Raw genomic sequence first — 17,617 nt, forward strand, 5'->3', positions numbered from 1 at the left:
AGATAGGCAGCATCAGAGCATGGGTGTATCCTGTGCCCAAAACAATTTGTGACATGCCCAATTTTAATTGTTCTACCTTGGTTTGTTCATGTTGATTAAAAGGTTAGAAATAGGTTAGCTGTGGTGCAAAACATCTAAAATCTACAGGGGAAAAAAAGTGTTTCACATGCATGTTTTTGCAAGTCCCAGTTTGAAAATTAACAAAATATTTGCACTTCCAGCAGAGACTGTTTCTGAATACTGATTATGGTAACCAGAGATAACTAGACCGTGTACATTAACACATCGATGCCCACAGAGACAAGGCTCTCTTCACCAGCCAAGACTGGGTAATGAGTCTGAATACACACACGCGTGCGGGGACAAACACACAAAGAAATAAAGAGAGAGACGGCTTGAGACAGAGGGAGCTTCCAGAGCTTTTCACAGACAAAATAGGAGAGAATTTCACAAAATCTCAGACCAAATGCCTGTGCGCATGCACACCTGCAGGGTTTTTTTTTTTTAAACGTATCAAAGGTTTTTTTGACAGCTCAACCATGCCTGACAAAATTCAAAAGCATTCATGAATTTTAAACAAGTGGTGGTTAAGGAATTTAGGAGCAACATCACGTTTAAAGCAATTTATATGCAAATGTGTGACGAGTGGCGCACTGCCACTCGTCAAGTTAAGTCAATGAGCAAGTGCTAATTCCTCTGCAGTCCTGTGCACTACAGGACTGCAGAGGAATTAGCACTTGCTCATTGACTTAACTTGACCTGCTACACTAATATGGACTCCCATTAATGAAGTACCAGCATCAACCACCACAAAGACACATGAGAGATGTATATGAACAGTGTTTAGACAACACTCCACACCACTGTTTTCCATGCATTTCTTTTTCTTGATCTCCTTGACCCCACAGGAAGGGCAGTGGTTTTGTTGCCACTAGATGGCAGTAAAGTTCTTGTCTTATCCCCCCCACACACAACCACACACACACAACCACACAGATACTAGTAGGCATGCCAGAATGGGGAGTGAACGTGATGAAAGACCACAGCAGAAAGCAGACAACCAGACTCAACCGCAGAGCACGTAGGATTGAGGGTAGGAGACAAAAAGTCCAAGGCTTTTCTCTCACACAGCACCACTGACATGTAAAAGTTTACAGCTCCAAAGACAGAGCTGGCATGACTGCAAAAACATGGCTCTTTCTGTCCATCAGTCCAGGTAGATTAGACTATTTTTTCAGGGTTTTTTTTTTTTTGAGTGACACCAGCATGCCTGGCTGTAAAATTAAACGAACAACCATTCTGTATCGCATATTACTATCAGTGCTGCAGGCTATGTGGGGGTTGTTGTGTTTTGATGAAGAGAGACAGACAAGCTGGAAGAAGCAGAACTCCATTAGTTTTAGCCTCGAGGATTTTGAAGTCACAGTCCCTGGACCCACCACGTCAAGCTGCATGATTTTATTTATTTATTTTTTTAATAGGGTTACCTTCTGTAGTCTTCTTACTGACCTGCAGTGAGACATGCTTGTGGATCTTTTTTTTTTTTGTTTGTGTGGAGTTTGAAGATTTCTTGAATGAGGGGTGGATTGTTTATTTTACACCCACTCAGGTGCTGTGAATTCTCTGCACTAGAGAAAGTCAGAAGAAGGCCAATGTCATTACGATTGAAGTTTTCGCAGTTATCAGCGGTGGACCAACCAAGATTGAGTCAAATTGCAGCTACGATGACTAATTATTATGGACATTTTCTCATACTTGCACTGCAACCCTCATTTTTTTTCCCCAGACTGTCTTACTTACTCATACAGCTTTTTATTGATCTGTTGGTTAACTGATCGGTCTACCACTACAGACACCTTTGAACTGACTGCCAGGAAATTTCAGACAGATACGCATCGTTGTGAATTCACACCATGTTGGTGTTTCCTTGGCATTCACTCGTCCCAGATTTACTATAAAAGTCTGAGCAACTCTTAAATGGATTTTCTTTTCTTATTTTTTTTTTAAGATGATTTTTTTGGCCTTCTAGCCTTTATTGGGTAGACACATTGTAGATAGATGGGAAAGTGATGACAGAAAGGGGAAGACAAAGGGCCACAGGTCAGACTCAAACCCGGGCCTACTGCTCTCTAGGCAATATTTAATAGATTTTAAAGAATTTCGTGTCTTGGTGATAAGGACTTTTTCATGTAACCCCCCCCTCCAGTCAAAATGTAACCACATTTAAATACCTGTCTTCAAATAAAATTTGTGTTTTAGCATGTTAACACACCAAATAAAGACCATGAACATCACTATAATCTCTCAATTGTGCATACTTCATAGTGTAAACCTTTATTGTTTATCCTCTCCCTCCCCTTTCCTTCGGTCTCACTCACCTTACGGCTCAAATCACGGGTTTAGGACCATACCGTTCAGTCCAGAGTAGCAGAGATCTAGGAAGAGAGCTGATGATTGCCTGTGATTACAGTCTGGCCATCTCCTCTGGGCTCATCTGGCCAGGCCTAGCTAGGGTAACACTCTCCACACTCGAGTCATTAACTGGAGAGAGCCGGAGCGAGAAAAAGCTCAACAGGGAGGCGCTGACACGTTTCCTTCACCTTGACATTGCCTTGAGGCTATAGCACTCATTTCGTAGAAAAGTACTGTTCTGGGAGGTGAGATTCATAAGAATGAAAAGGGTTTCCGATACATAAAAGCTCTCTCTGTGTGAGTGTTTTATTCCCTCTGATCTTGCTGTTCAGCGTGCTCTGAACTGTTGGAATGTGTGTTGACAAAATGTGTTTGAAAGTAAATGTGTGAGAGAAAACAGCGAGAAAGAACAGTATAGATGGTAAAGCCCACCAGGGAGAATTTGCAATTTGGGATACTGTAATGGGAAAAATTGGACTCAACAGAGAATCTATGTGGACGTGCAATTGTTGATAGCTGCACGTGAATGAGCATATTCAGTCTAATGTGAATATGGGCAGCAGACACACACAAATACACACAAACTAGCCTTAACTTGATCTTATCTGTTGTCTTTCTGATCAGTCAGTTTTACAAACCATATGTCTTCTCACATTACCCACTACAGAGCACTAGCTACCTGCCAGTTGATCATTAAAATGAAACATTACATTTTTGCAAAAAGCTAAGCACATTAACTCAGCTGAGGTTTCTCTACAAACTGGAAACGTAAAGAGGGTTTTCCTTCCTGGGGAAATATGCATACGTGTTCTAAAACACGGGCAGTAAATCCATGTAGAGTAAGGGTTGTGAGTCTACTGCTAACTGACAGTTTTTTTCACTACATGTCAGTCAAAATACTGTGGAATGATTGACAGCCGCCTGTGGCTCTTGTAATGTGTCTGCTGAATTAACCTCGCGCTGCCCTCAGAGGTGCAGGTGATCCTTCCCCTCTCCCCGTCTCTTTCTGGTCTTGACGTGAGCTTCACCTCAGCTCTCTGGGGATTGAAGGCCATCCGGCCGTGTGTAATTAAAAGCGCATAAAGACAGATCAAGCTCTCCGCTGCTCTTTCTATTCAAGGCCTTGCCTCCAGGCTGAATCTGCTCATGTCCTGCTCGGTCAGGCTCCAGGGAACTCATTTATTAACGTGTTTAAAACTTTTATTTTGAGGAAAATTATGAATAAAATCTCATCCACAGGCTTCAGCCATGGAGAGAATTTAGTTTAGAGGTTGATAAATGGTGGGGAAAAATAAATTGAATGGAGGCAAAGCGCTACAATTCTATCCTTTACAGAAAAGTAATGACTGTCAAGCTATTTGATGACCGATTAGTAAAAATTTACACTTTGGGTATGAAGGACACTTGCATTTGAAAAAGTATGATATTATATTAACATACAGGGTGTATGAAAAAGAATAATCCTATTTTTAAGGGCTTTAATTCCCCAGCCACTCACCAGTCCCATGTACTGTTAAATAGGGGATTCGCAAGTTTCACGTGGTTGCCGGTAGGCAGCACAACAGCAGCAGTGGCTGCAGTGGCTCCAAACAGGCTCAGAATTATATGGGGCATGTTTGAAAATCATATAAGCATAATCCACGTGTCATGAAGGGGACACGTTGTAAGTTTTGCTATGTTAAACTTTATATTCAGCTAAGCATTTCAAAATTTACCGTAAGCTTCTATATCTATGCCTTTTGAAAAGGGATCATTCTTTATTTTACGCACTGTGTATCACACAGGCACGTGGGTGTGGTGGTTAGCACTACTGCTTCACAACAAATAGGTGCTGGGTTTGAATCTGCTGGCTGGAGCTTGCATGTTCTCTCTGGTTACTTCCACTTCCTCCCACAGTACAAAGATAAGCATGTTAAGTTCTCCTAAGATCTCCTCGTGATACTTGGCAACCCGTCAGTGGCGTACCCCGCCTCTTGCCCTTTGACAGCTGGGATGGGCTCCAGCCCAACCTCAACCCTGTTTGTTGAGCTTACAGTCACTGGTGTTACATAATAAAGTTGGATTCTCCATCCAGGCCACAGAGCAGTGAGCAACAGCATGTTGAACTCGGGTCAGTGGTCTTTCCCTCTTTTTCTTTTTCACCATCACATTTAACTCTTGCGTTTGTGTAGGCTTCACAAAATTCAGCCTGTCAGCACACACTTGTCTCACCATTTTTGTGGTGATTCAAACAACAAAGATGCACGAGACATACAAGTGTTTTCGTGTTTGTTTGTTTTTTACAACTCTGTCAACAATGCCGTTGGAAAGCATCTTAATTATCTTACTTGACATGGTGACAACTTACATTCCCTAATTTGGGTGGGTGTGTAAAACAATATTGCTTTTTGAGTTATTCTCTGGGGTTTCCAACAATTTTTTTTCCCCAAACAAAGCATTCTGATTAATGTAAGAAGCTTTCACTTATTTAATACAGTAGCCAAATCTATCAAAGATGGGATGCATAGATGCATCTTGGCACGCTGCACGAGTCCCTTTGCCAGTCGCCGAATCAGCTTTAATCGCTGCTCGCCTCAGTTTCAAACGAGTAATTCAGTTTCTCTTCATGAGAACAGCGGAGGCATGCTGTTTTATCGGCTGAAGATGATTCATACCAGAACAATAAGATGAGAGTTCAAAAATTCAATTCTCACCTCCTCTGACTAGCGGCCCTTCTTGTCACAAATCTGATTATTTACACCCACGGTGAGCAAGGCTCAGCGACGTCAAAGTGATCACCCCTTCTCAGCAGCTACTGGAGGAAACGAGGGAAAAGCCGACAGCCAAAATTCTCCGGAGTTAATGCACAGAAGAAAGAGGCAAGAGGTAAAGCGCAGTTCATCTTAGAATGAGTGCTGACTTGGGTTTCAAAATTCCTGTGTTGGCAGTGGTATCCACGAACCATCTATACTCCTGAGGCTTTTCCACCGGGGGGGAGGTTCGCAGAGAGAAGAAACAGTGTATTAAATAACCAGAGGTAGACCACAGTTAATGATGTGTTGTATATTTTGCAGACACTGTGATTGTACTTTGGTAAAGTCTTGTATCTGGAAGGTATGGTGGTTTAAACTGTAGTGGAACATGGAGATGATGGTTCATGGGGTCTATTCTGGGGCGACTGACATTTTGTTTTCTTTCAATGGGCTGTAACACGACTGATGGATAACACTACTAGGAAATGATTCCAAAGGTTCCTGGAAAAGTAGAGGTTTCTCCGTTTTGTATGGTTTGGGGTTATAAGATAAATGATAGTTATCCTGCAGCAATTTATACGACTGTGGGTATAGTCTGTCCTTTTTTTTTTTTTCATCCTTGAATTCAGTAATTCAGTCGGGATAGCCTGTTCGTAAACAACGTTTTCTCAAAGGAGCCTTCAGGAGATAAATAAGATTTTACAAATGGCTGTTTATTTCATGAGCTGCTAACGGTTTCGCATTTTTCAAAACCAAATCGAAGGACATCAACCCGATGATGTGCAATCGATGCATATTTATGAGAGTAATGCGATAGCCATTTAAAATAATCAATATTTCCTACCTTGCTGATAACCAAGGCTGCTTATTTATGGAAGCCCAGCCATGCCCTTCAGGCTCTATTGGAAGGTTTGTGTCCCTATAAATCACAGCACATGCACAGACCTGTGTATATGAACCTCTACACACCTATACACACAAAGACGGTCTGTGATGGCCCTACTGGGTCAGAGACCCCATTACTGCGACAGGTTCCAATCTTGTCCAATTCTAGCCAGCGTGGGCCCACAGATAGAGCCTTGGCAAGGGGTTACACTCACAAAACACTGGCATTAACATTTGCAGGTCTCCAGAGGAAAGATGGGGGGAAGAAATGGGGAGAAGTTTGAGATTTATGAGTGTGAATAGAGCGTGCTTAAATTGTGTGAAATTACAGTCATAGAGTGTGCTGGTGAGAATTGTTGAGTATCACCATTATTTACCCACACCTACAACCCCCACAAAGAATGAGATAGGGGTGCAGGCTTCTGCACTCGTTCTAAGGTGAGCTTATGGCTTTCATGACAAAATTAGGTCTCCGGAGGGAATGGACAGCATTAGTTATTGCACAAGACAGGCTGTATGTCCAAATTGTGCGATTTTAAAGGTTTGTGCGCTGTATCTGATGGACAGTTGATCAATTCTCCAGCTTTATTATTTTGGCTAACGTTACAGTAATCCCTTTCTAACCTTTACGGTATGAGGACTTAACGTTAACACACACACACACACACACACACACACACACACCCACCCACCCCTCGGGTCATGGAAAGCCGCAGATCCTTCCTGTCAGAAACCCTTTGTGTGAAACATGGACACCCAGCCTGAGCTCTTCCCCTTTCTCGCTCCATCTCAGTTCCCTTTGGCTGCGTTTAATTACAGATAGAGGGATAATAGAACAGCGGAGGGCCAACCTGCCAGTAGAGGGGAAATAAGGGCAACCAGAGGTGGCCACACCAGCCAGCACAATGTTGGGATTAAGAATCACCCCTTTCTGGGAATGCCCAACGTGGGCATAGACCCCCTACCCTTCCATTAAAGCCTGTCAAAAAAAGATTGATTACCGTGTCTTTATACAAGAAAGAACCAAGCTCGAGGCCCACAAGCTGTGCACAACGCCTGAGCTGGTGATAGCTTACTGACAGGGTGAACGTGGGATTCTGTCAGGGACTAGACCCTCGGATGACATTATTCAAAGAGAATGAATGAAATAACAGGTAAGGGGTAGAGATGATTATTAGGCAATGTTAATACCATGCCGTATAATGTCAGTGTGGTCTTTTCCCTTGGTTTCTCAAGGTTAATTGATGAGAATAGATTTTAGTGCTGGGGGTTTGTAGTGTTTGTTGGCAGGATGTTTTGTAACTAGCCCTGAAGCAAATCAGTGTCCCAGAAATTCCATTTAATAAAGATTAGCTTGCTTTCTTACAGACCTCATTCTCCTCCTTAATTAAAAGATGGAGATAAAAAATTGGTGGGCTCCAAGTATCAGAAAATATCCTCAGGACTTCTTACACAAAACACAGCTCAGCGCCCACATGAAAGGCTGGGACTAATGCATATTTAATGCCAATGGGAAACAGCTTAGATCAGTTCCTTTACTGAGAGCACTGGGAAATACTCCTACTGTAACCCTCTCTTCCTTAGGCTGTGTGAATGAGCGCAGCACAACGAGTACACACACACACACACACACACACACACACACACACACACACACACACACACACACACACACACACACACACACACACACACACACACACACACACACACACACACACACACAAAAGAAAAAAAAATTGTGCTGGCTTCAGTAGGTTTATTCTACTTCATTAAAGAATGAAATGGGATATTGAGTGCAACAATAACAGTGACTTTAATATTTATAAAATAAAGCCAAAGGATATATCTCCCAATTTTACTTATTAACATGAAATTTACCTAAGACTGCTGTTATGGATTGACAGTACGTCTCTGCAAAATGTGTACAATCTTATCAGGTCTAATGATTCTGTTTACGATCAGCAAAAGTTACCTGGGTGCCCAGAATAAAATTACAAATAACAAAACATTGGGCTTTTTTGCAGGGTATATTACTTTCCCAATCAGATACTTAGTCTGAAAATACTTTAAAGGCCCATGAAAAAAAAATGTTACCACCTAAACTAGAATAATCCTTTTACCATAGGATTGTTTCAAGTTCTTCTCAACCGCACTGTACTTTGTACTGAAACTGCACCAGAGGCCCACGGCATTCTGGTCACACAGGAAGCCTTCAGCCAGGAAGGAAAGAGCCATATTGAGTGAATCCAGGTGTTTTTTGATATCAAATATTCACTTAATAATCCAGCCATCAGATTATAGATTGTTATTTTATTTTATTTTATTTTTTTTTTTTAAACTGGACAAACTAATAGGGCTGTAGTCACATTAAAAAAAAGGTTTGTTTTTTTCCCCCTAACAAACAGGCTACAAGAGGCAAATCAGGGTGAGTTACCCAAACTATTAGGAGATTCCTATGTCAAACCTATTTATTGTATACTGATACTGAACTTAGTTGATGGCCAAAAAGTTGATTATAAACTTAAGAAGTTTGCATTTTGTCATGGGAATAAATTATTCATACTGAATAATAATAATAATAATAATAATAATAATTATGAAAAAGGTCATGACCTAAAGATTTTTTTTAGTAGCCTAATCCTCTTCCTTAATGCTAAAATGCTCCAGCAGCTTTCATGTTTAAACTTTGGGGATTTTTGTCAACATATCAGAACTGGCATATTTTATTATGTTTGGTCTACTGATCATTTTATTTACTTATCATTTAAGTATTAAAATGATGGAGGACTGTGTGGGCTCAGAATCTGTTGTTGTTGTTGTTCAGGTAAAAAAAAAAGTTGCAGAGTTTTAAGTGATAGTTCATTATGTTGATTATTTAGGCTTATGAGGCTAAAGGTGCACTCTAGTTAATCTAGAGATATTGCACCCTTCCATGATAAATCCACTGGCTGAAGAGAGAATACGATTTTAGCCGATCAAGATGTTCTTTGGTTGACTACAACCATACTAAGGCGCTGCATTTGTAAACCCACTGAAAGAGAAACACCTTCCTTCTTTTGCTGCCTGCTTTTCTCTGCCCAAAGCTGCTATGTTTTTTGGTTTTTCTATTTTTTGCTCAGTCTTTTCTCCGTCCCTTAAACTCTCGCACCGATGCCTTACAGACACGTTGCCATGGCAATTTTCACTGAAATATGAAGGCTGGGAATGTGAGAGTAAGATGAAAGGAGCTTAAATACATAATGCGTCTCTCTCTTTTGATTTGGCTTCAAACTAATGCATTCAGAGGGTGACAGCCGATCACGCTGATTTTGTATCACTAAGTCATGACAGGTTGAAAAGATAACATGGGGAAAACATCGATGCACAAGTCAGTCTCATATGAGCTTGGTTATACACGCTTCCACAAAGGAAGCATTCACCAAAATTCCTTGATTGAGTAAGATGAATCCTAGAGTTACAATTGTGGTGCATTAATAAGTAAACCAACTTTTCATTCAACTTACACATTCAAATTCTGCACTATTAATAAAAAAAACATGTGCTGACAGGCTCACTGTGTAGACTCCACAGCCACATACATTATTTAAACCACACACAGGATACATTTCATTTATTAAATCAAAAAGAAAATCATGCTCTTCCTTCTTTGAACTTAGTTTAGTCTTTATGAGGTGGCAATCCTTATGAGTAAGCCACAGCTGTATGGTGTGCAAAGGAAGCAGATGGAAGCTTCTATACATATACAAGGTCATGGTGCACCAGCAGCAGAGCTCATCCAGCAGGTGGCTCTACTCTCTCCTGGGGCAGCTAGCAATAAAATACAGAAGAACATCTGGTGTTCCTGTGTGTGTGAGGAAATGACACAAAACACACCGATACGCACAGCTGTATTTTCTGGATCAGATTTCCACTCTGCCAGAGTGACTGTCTAGCGCCTTCCAGTCCCCTGAGCACCACCAACTTCATTTTACATGCATCAAGAGTCACAAGGGGAAAATGAATGCAATGAAAGTCTGCAAACTGCTGTACAAACAGCCTGTCCTTGATTTGATTAAGAGTGAGAAAAACAGAGCTCTGTGCTACAGTTTGGTGTCGGCATCCTTTGGCTTGTTGAACTTCATGGTGAATGCAAAACAGAGCTTGAGGACCCTTGGGGTGCTCCAAAGTACTGGAGAGCTCACATAAATGCATACTGCTCTTCAAGAAGGGCAGATGCACTTGACATTTTTTTTAAACAAATATATTAAATGTATACAACAGTGAGTAAAAAGATATCCCAAAACCTTGTTCCATCTCTAAAAAAAGAAAGAGAAAAAAAAAAATTCTCAATCAAAGAGTCAAATAAGGAGGCTGATAGATCTTCCTACAACCAACCCAGAGCACAGATCAACTTGCCTTACATACAATACATTCACTAGAGGCATGGAGGATTATATTGAGACTCAATTCCCTCCTCCAATCCCACCAACTCCATGATAATTATGCAAAAATAGAAACTCGTTAACACAGTAAATATCATGACCTAATTTCACTGAGATTGGGATTTGGAATAATTGGAAGTGTGCATGTGAAACTATAAGGGCTGACACGTTAATGGGATTTACGCTTTACTGTAACAAAACCAATCTATGGGATACTACTCAATAAACCGCACCCTAATGCACACTCACAAAAAGGCCACCACTCTGGATTCATTCAAATTCTTTACAACCAGTTAACCAAGCGCTGCAACATCTGAAACAAGGGAAAATCAAAGCACATGTTTATTCAGATGTGTAATGTGTGGGCAACGTTTGCTGAAGGACTGCCTAAGAGTGACACATAAACACAATATGCATAGGCATGTTCGCAAGTGCGAACAGTGCATGTGTGTGCATGCACTTGCAGCCCTGTGACTGAAAGTGTGTGGGTTTGTGTGTGTAGTAATGAGAGTGTGGGCAGTAATGAGAGGTTTTGTGGAGCTGGTTCCACTGCAGAGCCATGCTGGGTACACTGTATTGATCTGCTCCACTGCTGGGTGGACTGGAGCTAGATAATGATGACTATCTGTGATTTTCCTTTCTTGCCCTCTGTGTCTCCGTCTCACTTTTCCGCCAGCTTGCATGTCTCTCTCTCTTTAAAAATACACCGGAATTGCATTTAATAGGCAAGCTGTTAGTCTTTAATGCAGCAATTCCTTCTATACCAGGCATTAGCCTACGTGCGAATGTACATGTGAGCGTTCTCGACAGAAAAGCCTGAAACACACTTTGAGAGACATTCAATAATGGGAATTTTGATAAATACTTGTCAATCTAACAACATCTCAGTGGACAGAACTGTATTTTTCAATTCCATTTGATTAAATATTGCCTTGTATTTGGTCCCCAGCAGCAGCAGCACAGTTCCAGTAGCTCAGACAAAGTGCAGATTCAGAGCGTCAGTTCTCAAAGGCTTGCGCCTTCAAAAGCACCAGACAGCTTTTATGTCAGCATCAGCCAGCCTAGTCAAAGTCTTTTTCATGTCCCATAGGCAGCAAGCAATTTATGAAACAGCACAGCTATTTTTTTTTAATGTTTCCCTTTCCTCTCAGCATTCATGAATGAGAAAGGGCTGTACTCATAAACATATTTAATTAAAACGGAATACATAGTAAGACAATGCAAGAAAAAAAGAGACTTATTTCAAAGAGGACAAAAAATCCCAAATTAAAGATCAAACTTAAAGCCAATTTTTCCAAAGAATCTGAAGCAGATTGTTAACTACAACCTCCAGCTAGCTGACTGGTGTTGTCTTTATTCAGTAAATCTCAGTAAATCACATTAAACACAGTACAGGTGCTGAACTTTGATGGTTCTTTGCTATGGTACAAAGAGATAGCGATCAAAGAAAGAAGAAACTGGGGCACACACGGAAAATAAAATCTTGACATGTTCAAGGATGAAAGCAATCACAGATCAAGGCCGTTGATGGTGACTAACCAATATATAGATTGATTGATTGATAACCCCCTGATCAATATGCTGATTCTGGGGGTGGGGGTGTCTAATTCCACATAAAAGGTGCCTTTAATCTTTTTGCTCTCTTTTGAAACTGCATTATCTAATCAAACACTGAGCCACGAATAACACAGACATCAGTTTGATGAGAAACCAGCACTGGCCATTTGTCATCCACATCTCAGGCCTGTTGACAACATGCTCAAACATCCTCCTCCTTCACCACATCACCACCCTGGACTGCTCTTCTAATGTGCCCATCATGTCTGTTTCATGGCTGGCTGGAGCCAAGATTAATTGCCGGTCTTCGGTGATGATTGGGCGAATAATGCGAATAATTGTTTGCTGGTAGCCAATAATTGGATGTTTCGCATGTCTGTCAAGTGATCGCTGAATGGTGTGAACATGCACAGGGTTTTGCCAATGAAGGGTTGATAGTGAAGTTGTGTGTCATTAATAACATGGCTGCTTTCAAAGGAGTGGCAGAGAATGGGATTTTAAGGGTAATGAGAAATGGATTTGGAAGAAGATACCAAAATGCCAAAGATAAAATGGTATTGATTAAATAAAATAAAGAGAAGTAAAAACCTGGTCTTGGACTTTCACTTTTAGATTTACCAAAAATGTAATATCTGCAGCAAACACCCTCCCATATGCTGCAGATGTTAAAGAACAAATATTAAAGAACACATTTTTCTCTTATTCATCTGTAGTTGTGTCTCCTGTAGGTTATCCATCTTTTTGTGTTAACTTTTAAGACACACCAAAATAATAACTGGAAAGAATCCAATTTTGCAGTGCTCAAGGACAGATGTGATGACCAGAGAGGAAAACAATCCATGTCTCTACACTGACTTTGCTAGCAGACAGATTAGACAAAGACATTCTTTCAAAAATTTCAAAGACCTAAACAATGCTCCAAAGTTACCATCTTGTGTGATATAAAACCAGTAGCATTATAAAAAAGCTTAACTTTTCAGCAGTAGGCCCTTGTGCTGCGCTACACAAAGTAAATACAGGGCCACTATATTGACATTAATATTGATACCAATACTTTTAACTTAATAAGGCAGCTTATGTAAGAGAGCTTATGTAGGCAGTGTGTCATTACTTATGGGATGAATCATCACTTTCCAGAGCACATTTTAATGACCTCTAAATCACTGTAATTTTTAGTTTCCACAATAATTAGTTAACACAACAAAACACACCTTTCAGCTTTCATGTGCTCTAAACTTGGGTATTTGGGGGGCAGAGTATTAATTGTGCCCGTCTCTGAAGGACCAACTTCTGCAGTTTAAATGTGCTATAGGGTATAAATAACAGACAAAAGAAGGTTCTGATATTTTTCATAGTGCATGTTTGAGTATTTTCTTTTCGGTTACAAAAGAATTCTTAATTTAACACAATTCAGTGGGCTACATACTGAGTTTACAGGACAGAAACTGTTCCAGTCACGCTAGTAGCAATCTGATACCAACAACAGCACTGGTATCGATATTTTGATCTATCCACATGGCTCTAATGTACAGCCAGTTTTGCAATTTTAGGGTAGCACGGTGGTTCCCTCACAGCAATAAGGTCCCAAGTTTGACTCCATCTGGTTGGGATCTTTCTGTGTGGCGTTTGCACAGCTTTGTACTTCCATTTTTGTAAAGCTACTTTTGACAACATCTAGCAAAAAGAAAAATTAGCGCTTTCCTTTGCTCCTCCAAAAATACTGATAAACTTCAACGTTGGAATAACGCTGGAGATTTTACTTTACATTTTCCATCTCTGATCAAAAGGAATCAAGTGGTGTCTTCAAGATAAGCTAATAAGTTTGTGAAATACATAATACTTAGTAAACCAACACCCCCCACCCTTTTGTGTCTGTGGATTATGGCTCAGTCACAGAGTAAAATTAGGACGGCAACCTTCTTGCATCCAGGAAAAGAGGGGAAAACAACAACAACAAAAACTCACCAAAAACAGTATTTGACTGGTGACTGCATTGAATTAATTTACTAAAAGACAGATTGCAAGTAGCTGCAACGACCAACTGAATAGTTGCAAGTACCTGCAGAAACCACTTTCAACGGCATGGTCATCTGATGGGGGACAACCAGTTTCCAATTCAGAGTGACCATACTCATTCGCCGACAGATCAGTTTGCAAATAACCTCCTTCTAATTTATGAATTGCAGATTTATAAAATTGCATACATGTTGCAATCAATCGAAGCCAGTCTGCTTTGACGACTGCGACTTATCTGTGATGCATTTTCTTTGCAATTGCAAAACTCAACTCAAATGGTTTCCTACTGGTTGTATTCGGGTTATATTCCTATGTAAAAGCAAGGTTGCTGAGAGCCTGCGTACTTTTGCTTTCTTCACCATACTTGAGCAACTATGTCACTGATATTATAAATAATCACGTAATATAGTATATATTATAAAAGCTTATTCTCAAACTTAACCATGCAGGGAGTATTATCAGAGAGCACTTGTGCAGAAAATGGCAAATTAAAAATGAACATTCATATGCCAAGATAGACATAATCTACCTGGATATGTGTGTGTGTGTGTGTGTGTGTGTGTGTGTGTGTGTGTGTGTGTGTGTGTGTGTGTGTGTGTTTTACATGGGGGATGTATGCAAGGAAAGCCGGTGGCATTTTTAAGAAAAAAAGTGTGTACAAGTGTGTGTGCCCGAAGCAGAGGCTGTAGCTTCTGTAGTGGTATGTCCTTGAGGAGCTGAGCAGCAGTGTTATTACAGGAAGTAATCTCATGAGGAAATGGAATATTCATGAGCACTGTGATGCCCTTAAAACAAAGCTCGATGCCTCTCAAAAAGTCTCAAATGGCCATCCATACAAATGCAAGAGCGGATTGGCATTTAATAAAATGAAACATTCCACATGCATAAACATAAAGTACTGTATGAATGTCACAGAAGAGCTCCATTTCAAAATAAGGTGCCAGTTAGAGAAAAGACATGCATCTATATTAGCAAAGCATGACAAGTGCAACCCACAAGCAAATTTTATTTGTCATCTACTGTCATCCGTCAGACTACAGATAGACCAAAAATAAGTGCACGCATTTCTTAAATTACCTCTCTCAGACTTGTGGATTAAAACTAAACAAATAAATAAATAAAAATATAAAACTAGGCCTAGAGACTCTCGTAGCCATAACAAAAACTAAGCTATTATTCTAAGAGTAAACAGGAAGCAGATTTATTTATTTATTTTGTTAATGCGAAAAATCTCTCAACCTTGGAACATGAAAAAAATAAGCAGAGAAAAACAGGAATAAATATACAGACTATTCTACCAAGATGAATGATGGATTATAAAGACTATCCACTGGTTTTTCCCCTCCACCACTGAATCTGCTCTCTCTCACTCTCACACACACTCACACAAACACAAACCAAAGGACCTCAGCAATTACCCCTGAAATAACCTCCTTGATTGATATCTCAATTACGCTATGCCATTCTTGTGTGTTATCTTGTCTCACGCACACTTCTCCTGTTCCTATTCTCAACTGCTCAATGGGTGCTCAGAAGAAGAATGGGGTGACCTTGTTGGGGTCTTTTTTTTTTTCCTGTGGAGCTTCTTTCCGAAGGCCTTTGTCTATCCAATTACATGTGTCTGCGATACTTTATTAAATTCCCCTTTCATCTTATTTGACTAAATGTGTGGAGAATTAGAGAGGTGGACACATAGCGAAATGAAAAAAAAGGGAGAAAAGAAAAAAAAAACATTCTAGGAAGTCATTTTGTTTCACGGTTCAGTGAGCTGTTCGGTGAAATTCACCAGAAACATCCGTGTGTTTCTTTTACTGGACTCCCACAGGCAGTGAAGCAAACTAAACTATGACAAAATTAGGTTCACTGAATTAGGTTAGTTGCATTGTGGCAGAATCAGCAGACAAGAACAAAATGAGACAGTGTTAGAGCACATGCAAGGTGATAACAAAGGTATAATAAAAACAATGATGTCCACACTTTTGCTGTAGTTGCACATCTGTCTGAATGTATTATAAAAGCCAGCGCAGGGGATTCAGGGAATTACTCTTACCTGAAAGCAATGGAAGAAGTCATTACAGGCAGGGTCCACAGAAAGTGCATGGAAGAAACAGAGGAAACATTGTATTTCAGTACAAATACTCCAAAACCACCATCCTCTAAGTCATTTAATCACCATATTGCATCATTAAGACATTTAACCAGTCATTACAGAGTTAGGAATCAGCACTGTGATTTGAATGAGAGATATCGCCCGGTGCAAAGTATAAGCAGCTAATGATGCTTGGGATTACTAATTGATTTAAGTAAACTGCAGCAATTACTCTTAAGTCAGGTGTGTCAATATAGTCGCGACGAGGAACTACACTGCGAACAGGGGTTCAGCAGCAGTTCAGTATTACAGCTCAGTTCGCCGTTACTGTACCCATCTGGTCCGGGTCCCACCTCAAGGCGTGGGACAGCTGACAAGCAAAACACTCACCACATTTTATAAGTGCTTGGAACGGATTTGAGTGAAGTGTCGAAGCGGGCCAAGCACAGTGCGAGCCAGTATCAAATATTTAATGAGGTATCGCTGTTTTCATTTTACAGACATGCAGATGTCACCAGATCTACTCTGGCAGCCAAATGACGCGTTGTGAGCTTCTGTGATCTGCTTAACAAAGTGAATGAGAGGGGGAAAAAAAAGACATTCTTTTGCACTCTGCGGAGGTAAATTGCTTGAGGCGTTTGCTCAGTTACAGCTAACAATTTAATGCTGTCAGTGTGGGAAGGCTCATATTCAAGGAAAACCTTTCATTTATTTTTCATACTCTTTTTTGCTACTCTAGGAGCTGCCCTCAGCAAGACTGATCACCAGGAGAAATACAGCCTCCTGTTTGCAATAACACACAAGTTATTACTCCCCGTGCACTGAAATGTTCTCTACAGCCTGCTGGCTGGAGCTGGAGGTTTACGCTGAATTACAGTTGGCGCTGGCTCAGCCCACGGTACAGTTGTGGTTTTCAAACTCTCTCTCACAGGAAACAATTTTTAAACATATTTTTTTAAACCAAATATAATTATCTTCTGATTTTATTTTAGAAGAAACCAAAAACTGACAAACTAATTCAGTGTTAATTTTTGGATCTTTTTTTCTATCATGTATCAAACTTCGAGCAGTTTAATCTAAGCCTTAAGCAAAGAAAATTAACATGGTTTTGGGAAGCACGGTGGTGCGCTTATGTGCTGCTCTCTCCGAGTTAGCCCTGCGATAGACTGATGACCCTTTCCAGGGTGTATCCCACCTATCGCACCATAACTTTTCGGATAGACTCCAGCCCCCCTGTGAATCCAACCTGGATAGATTGATGGATAGATATGTAAGCTTCAAGTGTCAGTGAGCATTTCCCATGTAAGTGATCGAGTGACCTACATACAGTGGCTTGCAAAAGTATTCGGCCCCCTTGAACTTTCCCACATTTTGTCACATTGCAGCCACAAACATGAATCAATTTTATTGGAATTTCACCTGAAAGACCAACACAAAGTGGTGTACACGTGAGAAGTGGAATGAAAATCATACAGGATTCCAAACATTTTTTTTACAAATAA

The 17,617-nt window shown here is 40.4% G+C and overlaps 1 protein-coding gene across 6 annotated transcripts in view; it reads right to left on the bottom strand.

Annotated features, from left to right (window-relative positions):
• sash1a (SAM and SH3 domain containing 1a) overlaps positions 1–17,617 on the bottom strand; it is a gene marked incomplete at its 3' end in the record, with an annotated part of 169,927 nt that overhangs the window by 73,099 nt on the left and 79,211 nt on the right. The window contains exon 3 of one of the 6 annotated variants that reach the window (XM_080882105.1): positions 16,004–16,076. The exons of the other annotated variants lie outside the window; for them this stretch is intronic. The remainder of the gene's footprint in view (positions 1–16,003; positions 16,077–17,617) is intronic. 6 annotated transcript variants of the gene reach the window in all.

This window comes from Rhamphochromis sp. 'chilingali' (assembly GCF_963969265.1).
Source record: "Rhamphochromis sp. 'chilingali' genome assembly, chromosome: 5".
In the NCBI taxonomy this organism is placed as follows: Eukaryota; Metazoa; Chordata; class Actinopteri; order Cichliformes; family Cichlidae; genus Rhamphochromis; species Rhamphochromis sp. 'chilingali'.